At 41.3% G+C, this 13,536-nt stretch overlaps 20 non-coding genes across 20 annotated transcripts; all 20 read right to left on the bottom strand.

Annotated features, from left to right (window-relative positions):
* Positions 1–2,854: 2,854 nt before the first annotated feature.
* Positions 2,855–2,928, bottom strand: trnat-ugu (transfer RNA threonine (anticodon UGU)). Its single transcript has one exon. It is a non-coding gene; the product is annotated as a tRNA-Thr (tRNA).
* An 806-nt stretch (positions 2,929–3,734) lies between these two features.
* Positions 3,735–3,823, bottom strand: trnar-ucu (transfer RNA arginine (anticodon UCU)). Its single transcript is given in 2 exon segments — positions 3,735–3,770; positions 3,787–3,823. It is a non-coding gene; the product is annotated as a tRNA-Arg (tRNA).
* A 142-nt stretch (positions 3,824–3,965) lies between these two features.
* Positions 3,966–4,039, bottom strand: trnat-ugu (transfer RNA threonine (anticodon UGU)). The gene has a single exon. It is a non-coding gene; the product is annotated as a tRNA-Thr (tRNA).
* Positions 4,040–4,230: 191 nt separating this feature from the next.
* Positions 4,231–4,304, bottom strand: trnat-agu (transfer RNA threonine (anticodon AGU)). The gene has a single exon. It is a non-coding gene; the product is annotated as a tRNA-Thr (tRNA).
* A 541-nt stretch (positions 4,305–4,845) lies between these two features.
* trnak-uuu (transfer RNA lysine (anticodon UUU)) lies at positions 4,846–4,934 on the bottom strand. Its single transcript is given in 2 exon segments — positions 4,846–4,881; positions 4,898–4,934. It is a non-coding gene; the product is annotated as a tRNA-Lys (tRNA).
* Positions 4,935–5,076: 142 nt separating this feature from the next.
* On the bottom strand, positions 5,077–5,150 carry trnat-ugu (transfer RNA threonine (anticodon UGU)). The gene has a single exon. It is a non-coding gene; the product is annotated as a tRNA-Thr (tRNA).
* A 191-nt stretch (positions 5,151–5,341) lies between these two features.
* On the bottom strand, positions 5,342–5,415 carry trnat-agu (transfer RNA threonine (anticodon AGU)). Its single transcript has one exon. It is a non-coding gene; the product is annotated as a tRNA-Thr (tRNA).
* Positions 5,416–8,428: 3,013 nt separating this feature from the next.
* trnat-ugu (transfer RNA threonine (anticodon UGU)) lies at positions 8,429–8,502 on the bottom strand. The gene has a single exon. It is a non-coding gene; the product is annotated as a tRNA-Thr (tRNA).
* Positions 8,503–9,308: 806 nt separating this feature from the next.
* trnar-ucu (transfer RNA arginine (anticodon UCU)) lies at positions 9,309–9,397 on the bottom strand. The gene is given in 2 exon segments: positions 9,309–9,344; positions 9,361–9,397. It is a non-coding gene; the product is annotated as a tRNA-Arg (tRNA).
* Positions 9,398–9,539: 142 nt separating this feature from the next.
* trnat-ugu (transfer RNA threonine (anticodon UGU)) lies at positions 9,540–9,613 on the bottom strand. Its single transcript has one exon. It is a non-coding gene; the product is annotated as a tRNA-Thr (tRNA).
* Positions 9,614–9,804: 191 nt separating this feature from the next.
* On the bottom strand, positions 9,805–9,878 carry trnat-agu (transfer RNA threonine (anticodon AGU)). Its single transcript has one exon. It is a non-coding gene; the product is annotated as a tRNA-Thr (tRNA).
* A 541-nt stretch (positions 9,879–10,419) lies between these two features.
* On the bottom strand, positions 10,420–10,508 carry trnak-uuu (transfer RNA lysine (anticodon UUU)). Its single transcript is given in 2 exon segments — positions 10,420–10,455; positions 10,472–10,508. It is a non-coding gene; the product is annotated as a tRNA-Lys (tRNA).
* Positions 10,509–10,650: 142 nt separating this feature from the next.
* On the bottom strand, positions 10,651–10,724 carry trnat-ugu (transfer RNA threonine (anticodon UGU)). Its single transcript has one exon. It is a non-coding gene; the product is annotated as a tRNA-Thr (tRNA).
* A 191-nt stretch (positions 10,725–10,915) lies between these two features.
* trnat-agu (transfer RNA threonine (anticodon AGU)) lies at positions 10,916–10,989 on the bottom strand. Its single transcript has one exon. It is a non-coding gene; the product is annotated as a tRNA-Thr (tRNA).
* Positions 10,990–11,530: 541 nt separating this feature from the next.
* Positions 11,531–11,619, bottom strand: trnar-ucu (transfer RNA arginine (anticodon UCU)). The gene is given in 2 exon segments: positions 11,531–11,566; positions 11,583–11,619. It is a non-coding gene; the product is annotated as a tRNA-Arg (tRNA).
* A 142-nt stretch (positions 11,620–11,761) lies between these two features.
* On the bottom strand, positions 11,762–11,835 carry trnat-ugu (transfer RNA threonine (anticodon UGU)). Its single transcript has one exon. It is a non-coding gene; the product is annotated as a tRNA-Thr (tRNA).
* Positions 11,836–12,026: 191 nt separating this feature from the next.
* On the bottom strand, positions 12,027–12,100 carry trnat-agu (transfer RNA threonine (anticodon AGU)). Its single transcript has one exon. It is a non-coding gene; the product is annotated as a tRNA-Thr (tRNA).
* Positions 12,101–12,641: 541 nt separating this feature from the next.
* On the bottom strand, positions 12,642–12,730 carry trnak-uuu (transfer RNA lysine (anticodon UUU)). The gene is given in 2 exon segments: positions 12,642–12,677; positions 12,694–12,730. It is a non-coding gene; the product is annotated as a tRNA-Lys (tRNA).
* Positions 12,731–12,872: 142 nt separating this feature from the next.
* trnat-ugu (transfer RNA threonine (anticodon UGU)) lies at positions 12,873–12,946 on the bottom strand. The gene has a single exon. It is a non-coding gene; the product is annotated as a tRNA-Thr (tRNA).
* Positions 12,947–13,137: 191 nt separating this feature from the next.
* Positions 13,138–13,211, bottom strand: trnat-agu (transfer RNA threonine (anticodon AGU)). Its single transcript has one exon. It is a non-coding gene; the product is annotated as a tRNA-Thr (tRNA).
* Positions 13,212–13,536: the final 325 nt, after the last annotated feature.

Here is a 13,536-nt window from a genome sequence, read left to right as displayed (position 1 = left end):
TCTCAAATCATTTCATTTTGGTTAAAATCTCTCAATACTCGTGTCTTAAATGTGTTGTGAACCTCCATTTACAATAAATCTAAACTCTGTTTAAGCTAGCAGAAATGGAAAGCATTTCTTGCTAGGTAGGTGGCCATCAATTGGCAGTAGCAGTTTTTGGCCTAAACCAGTGTTTTTCAAACCATTCTTGTTATATTCCTTTTTTAAAAATGGGGACTTGACGTGAGCTAATTAGTAGAGTATTCTGTAATCTGAGCTGGGTGTGTCCAACAGGGGAAATAAGACGAAGAGGAAAGGTAGGCTTCTGAAATACTTCATGTCCGAAAAGGTTTAAGCATATGCTTGTCCAACACAAAGATATCTGAGCAAAAGTTTTTATGGATGACTCTGGTGGGACTCGAACCCACAGCCTTTGAATACCTCCATTCACAACCTATGTAGTGAACAGCACATTCTAGGGCCCAGTTTATGGCCGGGCCCCTCTTTGCCCATAACAGTGGACAAAGGTTTGCTCCATTTTGATTGGATCTTGTTGGACTAGCACAAACAAGATGTCCAACGCCATCAGATAAAGATGCTTGGACAACAGCCAGACACCTCTTTGAGGGCAAGAAGAAGACCTCTAGTACAAGCCCAGGAAGGACAGGACTTCTCATTGGTCCACATGCAGTTTCTGCCCTTCACCCATCTAGAGATGGATCCCTAATGACCTGATTTGTGACGGCCATAAACATTCCTCGGGACTTCAGCAGTAGTGGGTGAAACAAAGAAAGACCAAACTGATCCATCCAAATCCATTCACAACTATGTTTGGAAACCTTAAGACTGATGTAAACTACACACATCCATCTCATACTTATTCAGAGAAATAAGTATTCTCAGTGACAGCTATTTGTAATGCAACATCTTCCACAAATGCAGCTGTTAATGAACAAATGAATGAACACATGACAGTTCAATCTTTTTCCATCATGTTTGGTGTCTATTTGTTTAGTATATTGCCAAGGGTATTCTGATTGTGGTTTGGAAAGTGAGAAATGCATTGATGAACTTTAAAGACACTTTAAAGACTTCTAACTGTGTACAGTATGCAAATGAGTTCCACAGGGGAAAGAAGGGTGGGCCACACTGTGTGCCCTCTCTGATGCCAGCAGCCAATAGCAACACTGGAATGGAGAAGCGCCAAATTGCAATCTCCTCCTATTCAGAAAAGGATAAAGGTACCCTTTCAATAGACACACCTTGTTCTGAGTCTGTCCCCTGAGGATTAGACTGTGACAGAGCAATCAGGTTCTGAGTCTCCTCCATGCGAGAGACAAACAGTTCACCAAGTTCTGAGTCTGTCCCGTGAGGATTAGACTGTGACAGAGCAACCAGGTTCTGAGTCTCCACATCCGAGAGACAAACAGTTCACCAAGTTCTGAGTCTGTCCGCCGAGGATTAGACTGTGACAGAGCAACCAAGTTCTGAGCCTCTGGTTTAACCAGAGAGACAACACAAGATCCGAGGATCTGAATCTACAGCTTGTGAGGCAGTGACAGATACGACAACGTTCTGAGCCTCCAGCCTGTGAGGAAAGAGACATTAACCAACACTACGTTCAGAGTTTTAGTCCAGCGAGACGACTACAGCGCGTCCTGAGTCTCCATGCTAAAGAGACCAGAGCAGATTGACCAACTTCTGAGTGTCTGGTCCAAAGAGGCAGAAGACACACAGAGACATTTGCAACAAGGTTAAGCTCAGGAGAGCAAACCTTCACTTTAAGGTTCCTTCGTCTGCGTGTTCCAGATTAAGGACCTTCTGCACCTACTTCAGGGCCTCATCTGCGTGTTCCAGATTTTAGGACCCTTTGGTGCCCCAGGAGATCAGCATCCCACAGATCTTCGTGTTCAAGGCTGTTGAAACGGATTCCAGCTCCTTTCTTTACTGCACTGTCTCCCAGCAAAACCATTGGAAGAAGTCATCACCATCGGACTGCTTACTCAACCACATGGAACGTAAATATCACTTAACCAAACCTCTTTCTAGAGACCTTGGCATTGTTGTATATTATCAGTATATGATTTTCTAATTTACATTAGAGGTAATATAACTGATGCTAGTTAATAACAAATAATCTTTCGTTTATTTGTTTGATACATAATAAGGTTCTTCACCTAAGTTTCAGAGAAACAACAGTTTATCTTTCCGTAAGATAACGTATCTCTTCTATAGCCACACTTAACTTACTCACATGTATTTTACGCATTTTACGCACTTTATTCCTTTATCATTCATTGTATTCATTTAGTAGTTGTGTTAAATGTTCTGTTTATCTTTTGTTAATAAAATCTATTTTATTACAATTGTGTCTTCCTTGTGCTGATAAGGCAGAAAAGGCTCTACAAGTTAGAAATCTCACCAATCTTTCAGATAAATCAGCTGACCAACTCTTCCCCCTTTACATTCATTATAAATGACTGGGCAGCCTCCTGTGCGGAGTGTTCTCATACAGCCAAGGTAAAAGGCCTTGACTAGTGTCCCAAACTAACAGGGGGGAAGGTGGTCATCTGATGTACTCATAACCACACCTTAAGTGACGTGTGATCCAAATTCACAACGTCAGCGGTGACGTGAGTACCAATCACTCTCTTACTTAGTGTCCTTAGGTGGACAAAAGTAAAAATCACTACACCTAGAAGTCCAATGCGCTATCCATTGCGCCACAGAGCCACAACAACACACTTTCCAAGGCACTATGCCTTGTCCAGCACTTCTTAGCTTTCCAGTTCTTCCTTGCTGATACACACTGTTCAGCATGTAAAGACTTTCAAATGTGAAAAGTTTAAAAGTGCTCCCACAAATCCTGTGGCATAGGCACTGCTGGGATTTGAACCCAGGATCTCCTGTTTACAAGACAGGCGCTTTGACCAACTAAGCCACAGCGCCAGCTGTAATGCAAAGCATTTTGTTGGTATATAAAGCCTTAAAGAGGTAGCACATCTTGAAAACAGCTGATTACCTCATGAAAGTTTTCCCTTTGAGCCTTTATTCACAACCTAGAAGTCCAGAAGGTGTGTCCTGTAGAGACTTTTACATCTGAAAAGTTTGGATGAATACTAGTAGAAGCCACACATTTTAGGCACTGCTGGTATTCGAACCCAGGATCTCCTGTTTATTAGACAGGCGCTTTAACCAACTAAGCCACAGCGCCAGGTACTTACTTTGGTTTGATACTTTTGTATTCAAAGTCTAAAAGAGGTAGCATGTCAGGAAAAGAGCTGATTAAGTCATGATTAGGTTCCTTTGAAGTTAGAGGATTATTTCCAAAAGCTGAAAAGTGTGCAGGCTTCTATTGAGGAATAAGGGAATGTCTCAAATCATTTCATTTTGGTTAAAATCTCTCAATACTCGTGTCTTAAATGTGTTGTGAACCTCCATTTACAATAAATCTAAACTCTGTTTAAGCTAGCAGAAATGGAAAGCATTTCTTGCTAGGTAGGTGGCCATCAATTGGCAGTAGCAGTTTTTGGCCTAAACCAGTGTTTTTCAAACCATTCTTGTTATATTCCTTTTTTAAAAATGGGGACTTGACGTGAGCTAATTAGTAGAGTATTCTGTAATCTGAGCTGGGTGTGTCCAACAGGGGAAATAAGACGAAGAGGAAAGGTAGGCTTCTGAAATACTTCATGTCCGAAAAGGTTTAAGCATATGCTTGTCCAACACAAAGATATCTGAGCAAAAGTTTTTATGGATGACTCTGGTGGGACTCGAACCCACAGCCTTTGAATACCTCCATTCACAACCTAGAAGTCCAATGCGCTATCCATTGCGCCACAGAGCCACAACAACACACTTTCCAAGGCACTATGCCTTGTCCAGCACTTCTTAGCTTTCCAGTTCTTCCTTGCTGATACACACTGTTCAGCATGTAAAGACTTGCAAATGTGAAAAGTTTAAAAGTGCTCCCACATATCCTGTGGCATAGGCACTGCTGGGATTTGAACCCAGGATCTCCTGTTTACAAGACAGGCGCTTTGACCAACTAAGCCACAGCGCCAGCTGTCACACAAAGCATTTTGTTGGTATATAAAGCCTTAAAGAGGTAGCACATCTTGAAAACAGCTGATTACCTCATGAAAGTTTTCCCTTTGAGCCTTTATTCACAACCTAGAAGTCCAGAAGGTGTGTCCTGTAGAGACTTTTACATCTGAAAAGTTTGGATGAATACTAGTAGAAGGCACACATTTTAGGCACTGCTGGGATTCGAACCCAGGATCTCCTGTTTACTAGACAGGCGCTTTAACCAACTAAGCCACAGCGCCAGGTACTTACTTTGGTTTGATACTTTTGTATTCAAAGTCTAAAAGAGGTAGCATGTCAGGAAAAGAGCTGATTAAGTCATGATTAGGTTCCTTTGAAGTTAGAGGATTATTTCCAAAAGCTGAAAAGTGTGCAGGCTTCTATTGAGGAATAAGGGAATGTCTCAAATCATTTCATTTTGGTTAAAATCTCTCAATACTCGTGTCTTAAATGTGTTGTGAACCTCCATTTACAATAAATCTAAACTCTGTTTAAGCTAGCAGAAATGGAAAGCATTTCTTGCTAGGTAGGTGGCCATCAATTGGCAGTAGCAGTTTTTGGCCTAAACCAGTGTTTTTCAAACCATTCTTGTTATATTCCTTTTTTAAAAATGGGGACTTGACGTGAGCTAATTAGTAGAGTATTCTGTAATCTGAGCTGGGTGTGTCCAACAGGGGAAATAAGACGAAGAGGAAAGGTAGGCTTCTGAAATACTTCATGTCCGAAAAGGTTTAATCATATGCTTGTCCAACACAAAGATATCTGAGCAAAAGATTTTATGGATGACTCTGGTGGGACTCAAACCCACAGCCTTTGAATACCTCCATTCACAACCTAAAAGTCCAATGCGCTATCCATTGCGCCACAGAGCCACAACAACACACTTTCCAAGGCACTATGCCTTGTCCAGCACTTCTTAGCTTTCCAGTTCTTCCTTGCTGATACACACTGTTCAGCATGTAAAGACTTTCAAATAAGAAAAGTTTAAAAGTGCTCCCACAAATCCTGTGGCATAGGCACTGCTGGGATTTGAACCCAGGATCTCCTGTTTACAAGACAGGCGCTTTGACCAACTAAGCCACAGCGCCAGCTGTAATGCAAAGCATTTTGTTGGTATATAAAGCCTTAAAGAGGTAGCACATCTTGAAAACAGCTGATTACCTCATGAAAGTTTTCCCTTTGAGCCTTTATTCACAACCTAGAAGTCCAGAAGGTGTGTCCTGTAGAGACTTTTACATCTGAAAAGTTTGGATGAATACTAGTAGAAGGCACACATTTTAGGCACTGCTGGGATTCGAGCCCAGGATCTCCTGTATACTAGACAGGCGCTTTAACCAACTAAGCCACAGCGCCAGGTACTTACTTTGGTTTGATACTTTTGTATTCAAAGTCTAAAAGAGGTAGCATGTCAGGAAAAGAGCTGATTAAGTCATGATTAGGTTCCTTTGAAGTTAGAGGATTATTTCCAAAAGCTGAAAAGTGTGCAGGCTTCTATTGAGGAATAAGGGAATGTCTCAAATCATTTCATTTTGGTTAAAATCTCTCAATACTCGTGTCTTAAATGTGTTGTGAACCTCCATTTACAATAAATCTAAACTCTGTTTAAGCTAGCAGAAATGGAAAGCATTTCTTGCTAGGTAGGTGGCCATCAATTGGCAGTAGCAGTTTTTGGCCTAAACCAGTGTTTTTCAAACCATTCTTGTTATATTCCTTTTTTAAAAATGGGGACTTGACGTGAGCTAATTAGTAGAGTATTCTGTAATCTGAGCTGGGTGTGTCCAACAGGGGAAATAAGACGAAGAGGAAAGGTAGGCTTCTGAAATACTTCATGTCCGAAAAGGTTTAAGCATATGCTTGTCCAACACAAAGATATCTGAGCAAAAGTTTTTATGGATGACTCTGGTGGGACTCGAACCCACAGCCTTTGAATACCTCCATTCACAACCTATGTAGTGAACAGCACATTCTAGGGCCCAGTTTATGGCCGGGCCCCTCTTTGCCCATAACAGTGGACAAAGGTTTGCTCCATTTTGATTGGATCTTGTTGGACTAGCACAAACAAGATGTCCAACGCCATCAGATAAAGATGCTTGGACAACAGCCAGACACCTCTTTGAGGGCAAGAAGAAGACCTCTAGTACAAGCCCAGGAAGGACAGGACTTCTCATTGGTCCACATGCAGTTTCTGCCCTTCACCCATCTAGAGATGGATCCCTAATGACCTGATTTGTGACGGCCATAAACATTCCTCGGGACTTCAGCAGTAGTGGGTGAAACAAAGAAAGACCAAACTGATCCATCCAAATCCATTCACAACTATGTTTGGAAACCTTAAGACTGATGTAAACTACACACATCCATCTCATACTTATTCAGAGAAATAAGTATTCTCAGTGACAGCTATTTGTAATGCAACATCTTCCACAAATGCAGCTGTTAATGAACAAATGAATGAACACATGACAGTTCAATCTTTTTCCATCATGTTTGGTGTCTATTTGTTTAGTATATTGCCAAGGGTATTCTGATTGTGGTTTGGAAAGTGAGAAATGCATTGATGAACTTTAAAGACACTTTAAAGACTTCTAACTGTGTACAGTATGCAAATGAGTTCCACAGGGGAAAGAAGGGTGGGCCACACTGTGTGCCCTCTCTGATGCCAGCAGCCAATAGCAACACTGGAATGGAGAAGCGCCAAATTGCAATCTCCTCCTATTCAGAAAAGGATAAAGGTACCCTTTCAATAGACACACCTTGTTCTGAGTCTGTCCCCTGAGGATTAGACTGTGACAGAGCAATCAGGTTCTGAGTCTCCTCCATGCGAGAGACAAACAGTTCACCAAGTTCTGAGTCTGTCCCGTGAGGATTAGACTGTGACAGAGCAACCAGGTTCTGAGTCTCCACATCCGAGAGACAAACAGTTCACCAAGTTCTGAGTCTGTCCGCCGAGGATTAGACTGTGACAGAGCAACCAAGTTCTGAGCCTCTGGTTTAACCAGAGAGACAACACAAGATCCGAGGATCTGAATCTACAGCTTGTGAGGCAGTGACAGATACGACAACGTTCTGAGCCTCCAGCCTGTGAGGAAAGAGACATTAACCAACACTACGTTCAGAGTTTTAGTCCAGCGAGACGACTACAGCGCGTCCTGAGTCTCCATGCTAAAGAGACCAGAGCAGATTGACCAACTTCTGAGTGTCTGGTCCAAAGAGGCAGAAGACACACAGAGACATTTGCAACAAGGTTAAGCTCAGGAGAGCAAACCTTCACTTTAAGGTTCCTTCGTCTGCGTGTTCCAGATTAAGGACCTTCTGCACCTACTTCAGGGCCTCATCTGCGTGTTCCAGATTTTAGGACCCTTTGGTGCCCCAGGAGATCAGCATCCCACAGCTCTTTGTGTTCAAGGCTGTTGAAACGGATTCCAGCTCCTTTCTTTACTGCACTGTCTCCCAGCAAAACCATTGGAAGAAGTCATCACCATCGGACTGCTTACTCAACCACATGGAACGTAAATATCACTTAACCAAACCTCTTTCTAGAGACCTTGGCATTGTTGTATATTATCAGTATATGATTTTCTAATTTACATTAGAGGTAATATAACTGATGCTAGTTAATAACAAATAATCTTTCGTTTATTTGTTTGATACATAATAAGGTTCTTCACCTTAGTTTCAGAGAAACAACAGTTTATCTTTCCGTAAGATAACGTATCTCTTCTATAGCCACACTTAACTTACTCACATGTATTTTACGTATTTTACGCACTTTATTCCTTTATCATTCATTGTATTCATTTAGTAGTTGTGTTAAATGTTCTGTTTATCTTTTGTTAATAAAATCTATTTTATTACAATTGTGTCTTCCTTGTGCTGATAAGGCAGAAAAGGCTCTACAAGTTAGAAATCTCACCAATCTTTCAGATAAATCAGCTGACCAACTCTTCCCCCTTTACATTCATTATAAATGACTGGGCAGCCTCCTGTGCGGAGTGTTCTCATACAGCCAAGGTAAAAGGCCTTGACTAGTGTCCCAAACTAACAGGGGGGAAGGTGGTCATCTGATGTACTCATAACCACACCTTAAGTGACGTGTGATCCAAATTCACAACGTCAGCGGTGACGTGAGTACCAATCACTCTCTTACTTAGTGTCCTTGGGTGGACAAAAGTAAAAATCACTACACCTAGAAGTCCAATGCGCTATCCATTGCGCCACAGAGCCACAACAACACACTTTCCAAGGCACTATGCCTTGTCCAGCACTTCTTAGCTTTCCAGTTCTTCCTTGCTGATACACACTGTTCAGCATGTAAAGACTTTCAAATGTGAAAAGTTTAAAAGTGCTCCCACAAATCCTGTGGCATAGGCACTGCTGGGATTTGAACCCAGGATCTCCTGTTTACAAGACAGGCGCTTTGACCAACTAAGCCACAGCGCCAGCTGTAATGCAAAGCATTTTGTTGGTATATAAAGCCTTAAAGAGGTAGCACATCTTGAAAACAGCTGATTACCTCATGAAAGTTTTCCCTTTGAGCCTTTATTCACAACCTAGAAGTCCAGAAGGTGTGTCCTGTAGAGACTTTTACATCTGAAAAGTTTGGATGAATACTAGTAGAAGCCACACATTTTAGGCACTGCTGGTATTCGAACCCAGGATCTCCTGTTTATTAGACAGGCGCTTTAACCAACTAAGCCACAGCGCCAGGTACTTACTTTGGTTTGATACTTTTGTATTCAAAGTCTAAAAGAGGTAGCATGTCAGGAAAAGAGCTGATTAAGTCATGATTAGGTTCCTTTGAAGTTAGAGGATTATTTCCAAAAGCTGAAAAGTGTGCAGGCTTCTATTGAGGAATAAGGGAATGTCTCAAATCATTTCATTTTGGTTAAAATCTCTCAATACTCGTGTCTTAAATGTGTTGTGAACCTCCATTTACAATAAATCTAAACTCTGTTTAAGCTAGCAGAAATGGAAAGCATTTCTTGCTAGGTAGGTGGCCATCAATTGGCAGTAGCAGTTTTTGGCCTAAACCAGTGTTTTTCAAACCATTCTTGTTATATTCCTTTTTTAAAAATGGGGACTTGACGTGAGCTAATTAGTAGAGTATTCTGTAATCTGAGCTGGGTGTGTCCAACAGGGGAAATAAGACGAAGAGGAAAGGTAGGCTTCTGAAATACTTCATGTCCGAAAAGGTTTAAGCATATGCTTGTCCAACACAAAGATATCTGAGCAAAAGTTTTTATGGATGACTCTGGTGGGACTCGAACCCACAGCCTTTGAATACCTCCATTCACAACCTAGAAGTCCAATGTGCTATCCATTGCGCCACAGAGCCACAACAACACACTTTCCAAGGCACTATGCCTTGTCCAGCACTTCTTAGCTTTCCAGTTCTTCCTTGCTGATACACACTGTTCAGCATGTAAAGACTTGCAAATGTGAAAAGTTTAAAAGTGCTCCCACATATCCTGTGGCATAGGAACTGCTGGGATTTGAACCCAGGATCTCCTGTTTACAAGACAGGCGCTTTGACCAACTAAGCCACAGCGCCAGCTGTCACACAAAGCATTTTGTTGGTATATAAAGCCTTAAAGAGGTAGCACATCTTGAAAACAGCTGATTACCTCATGAAAGTTTTCCCTTTGAGCCTTTATTCACAACCTAGAAGTCCAGAAGGTGTGTCCTGTAGAGACTTTTACATCTGAAAAGTTTGGATGAATACTAGTAGAAGGCACACATTTTAGGCACTGCTGGGATTCGAACCCAAGATCTCCTGTTTACTAGACAGGCGCTTTAACCAACTAAGCCACAGCGCCAGGTACTTACTTTGGTTTGATACTTTTGTATTCAAAGTCTAAAAGAGGTAGCATGTCAGGAAAAGAGCTGATTAAGTCATGATTAGGTTCCTTTGAAGTTAGAGGATTATTTCCAAAAGCTGAAAAGTGTGCAGGCTTCTATTGAGGAATAAGGGAATGTCTCAAATCATTTCATTTTGGTTAAAATCTCTCAATACTCGTGTCTTAAATGTGTTGTGAACCTCCATTTACAATAAATCTAAACTCTGTTTAAGCTAGCAGAAATGGAAAGCATTTCTTGCTAGGTAGGTGGCCATCAATTGGCAGTAGCAGTTTTTGGCCTAAACCAGTGTTTTTCAAACCATTCTTGTTATATTCCTTTTTTAAAAATGGGGACTTGACGTGAGCTAATTAGTAGAGTATTCTGTAATCTGAGCTGGGTGTGTCCAACAGGGGAAATAAGACGAAGAGGAAAGGTAGGCTTCTGAAATACTTCATGTCCGAAAAGGTTTAATCATATGCTTGTCCAACACAAAGATATCTGAGCAAAAGATTTTATGGATGACTCTGGTGGGACTCAAACCCACAGCCTTTGAATACCTCCATTCACAACCTAAAAGTCCAATGCGCTATCCATTGCGCCACAGAGCCACAACAACACACTTTCCAAGGCACTATGCCTTGTCCAGCACTTCTTAGCTTTCCAGTTCTTCCTTGCTGATACACACTGTTCAGCATGTAAAGACTTTCAAATAAGAAAAGTTTAAAAGTGCTCCCACAAATCCTGTGGCATAGGCACTGCTGGGATTTGAACCCAGGATCTCCTGTTTACAAGACAGGCGCTTTGACCAACTAAGCCACAGCGCCAGCTGTAATGCAAAGCATTTTGTTGGTATATAAAGCCTTAAAGAGGTAGCACATCTTGAAAACAGCTGATTACCTCATGAAAGTTTTCCCTTTGAGCCTTTATTCACAACCTAGAAGTCCAGAAGGTGTGTCCTGTAGAGACTTTTACATCTGAAAAGTTTGGATGAATACTAGTAGAAGCCACACATTTTAGGCACTGCTGGGATTCGAGCCCAGGATCTCCTGTATACTAGACAGGCGCTTTAACCAACTAAGCCACAGCGCCAGGTACTTACTTTGGTTTGATACTTTTGTATTCAAAGTCTAAAAGAGGTAGCATGTCAGGAAAAGAGCTGATTAAGTCATGATTAGGTTCCTTTGAAGTTAGAGGATTATTTCCAAAAGCTGAAAAGTGTGCAGGCTTCTATTGAGGAATAAGGGAATGTCTCAAATCATTTCATTTTGGTTAAAATCTCTCAATACTCGTGTCTTAAATGTGTTGTGAACCTCCATTTACAATAAATCTAAACTCTGTTTAAGCTAGCAGAAATGGAAAGCATTTCTTGCTAGGTAGGTGGCCATCAATTGGCAGTAGCAGTTTTTGGCCTAAACCAGTGTTTTTCAAACCATTCTTGTTATATTCCTTTTTTAAAAATGGGGACTTGACGTGAGCTAATTAGTAGAGTATTCTGTAATCTGAGCTGGGTGTGTCCAACAGGGGAAATAAGACGAAGAGGAAAGGTAGGCTTCTGAAATACTTCATGTCCGAAAAGGTTTAAGCATATCCTTGTCCAACACAAAGATATCTGAGCAAAAGTTTTTATGGATGACTCTGGTGGGACTCGAACCCACAGCCTTTGAATACCTCCATTCACAACCTAGAAGTCCAATGCGCTATCCATTGCGCCACAGAGCCACAACAACACACTTTCCAAGGCACTATGCCTTGTCCAGCACTTCTTAGCTTTCCAGTTCTTCCTTGCTGATACACACTGTTCAGCATGTAAAGACTTTCAAATGTGAAAAGTTTAAAAGTGCTCCCACAAATCCTGTGGCATAGGCACTGCTGGGATTTGAACCCAGGATCTCCTGTTTACAAGACAGGCGCTTTGACCAACTAAGCCACAGCGCCAGCTGTAATGCAAAGCATTTTGTTGGTATATAAAGCCTTAAAGAGGTAGCACATCTTGAAAACAGCTGATTACCTCATGAAAGTTTTCCCTTTGAGCCTTTATTCACAACCTAGAAGTCCAGAAGGTGTGTCCTGTAGAGACTTTTACATCTGAAAAGTTTGGATGAATACTAGTAGAAGCCACACATTTTAGGCACTGCTGGGATTCGAACCCAGGATCTCCTGTTTACTAGACAGGCGCTTTAACCAACTAAGCCACAGCGCCAGGTACTTACTTTGGTTTGATACTTTTGTATTCAAAGTCTAAAAGAGGTAGCATGTCAGGAAAAGAGCTGATTAAGTCATGATTAGGTTCCTTTGAAGTTAGAGGATTATTTCCAAAAGCTGAAAAGTGTGCAGGCTTCTATTGAGGAATAAGGGAATGTCTCAAATCATTTCATTTTGGTTAAAATCTCTCAATACTCGTGTCTTAAATGTGTTGTGAACCTCCATTTACAATAAATCTAAACTCTGTTTAAGCTAGCAGAAATGGAAAGCATTTCTTGCTAGGTAGGTGGCCATCAATTGGCAGTAGCAGTTTTTGGCCTAAAGCAGTGTTTTTCAAACCATTCTTGTTATATTCCTTTTTTAAAAATGGGGACTTGACGTGAGCTAATTAGTAGAGTATTCTGTAATCTGAGCTGGGTGTGTCCAACAGGGGAAATAAGACGAAGAGGAAAGGTAGGCTTCTGAAATACTTCATGTCCGAAAAGGTTTAATCATATGCTTGTCCAACACAAAGATATCTGAGCAAAAGATTTTATGGATGACTCTGGTGGGACTCGAACCCACAGCCTTTGAATACCTCCATTCACAACCTAAAAGTCCAATGCGCTATCCATTGCGCCACAGAGCCACAACAACACACTTTCCAAGGCACTATGCCTTGTCCAGCACTTCTTAGCTTTCCAGTTCTTCCTTGCTGATGCACACTGTTCAGCATGTAAAGACTTTCAAATGTGAAAAGTTTAAAAGTGCTCCCACAAATCCTGTGGCATAGGCACTGCTGGGATTTGAACCCAGGATCTCCTGTTTACAAGACAGGCGCTTTGACCAACTAAGCCACAGCGCCAGCTGTAATGCAAAGCATTTTGTTGGTATATAAAGCCTTAAAGAGGTAGCACATCTTGAAAACAGCTGATTACCTCATGAAAGTTTTCCCTTTGAGCCTTTATTCACAACCTAGAAGTCCAGAAGGTGTGTCCTGTAGAGACTTTTACATCTGAAAAGTTTGGATGAATACTAGTAGAAGCCACACATTTTAGGCACTGCTGGGATTCGAACCCAGGATCTCCTGTTTACTAGACAGGCGCTTTAACCAACTAAGCCACAGCGCCAGGTACTTACTTTGGTTTGATACTTTTGTATTCAAAGTCTAAAAGAGGTAGCATGTCAGGAAAAGAGCTGATTAAGTCATGATTAGGTTCCTTTGAAGTTAGAGGATTATTTCCAAAAGCTGAAAAGTGTGCATGCTTCTATTGAGTAATAAGGGAATGTCTCAAATCATTTCATTTTGGTTAAAATCTCTCAATATTCGTGTCTCAAATGTGTTGTGAACCTCCATTTACAATAAATCTAAACTCTGTTTAAGCTAGCAGAAATGGAAAGCATTTCTTGCTAGGTAGGTGGCCATCAATTGGCAGTAGCAGTTTTTGGCCTAAA

The sequence above is a fragment of the Pseudorasbora parva genome, chromosome 8 (assembly GCF_024679245.1).
Source record: "Pseudorasbora parva isolate DD20220531a chromosome 8, ASM2467924v1, whole genome shotgun sequence".
Lineage (NCBI taxonomy): Eukaryota > Metazoa > Chordata > Actinopteri > Cypriniformes > Gobionidae > Pseudorasbora > Pseudorasbora parva.
Note: the sequence above shows the minus strand (reverse complement) of the source record. Positions and strands in the feature narration are given on the sequence as shown.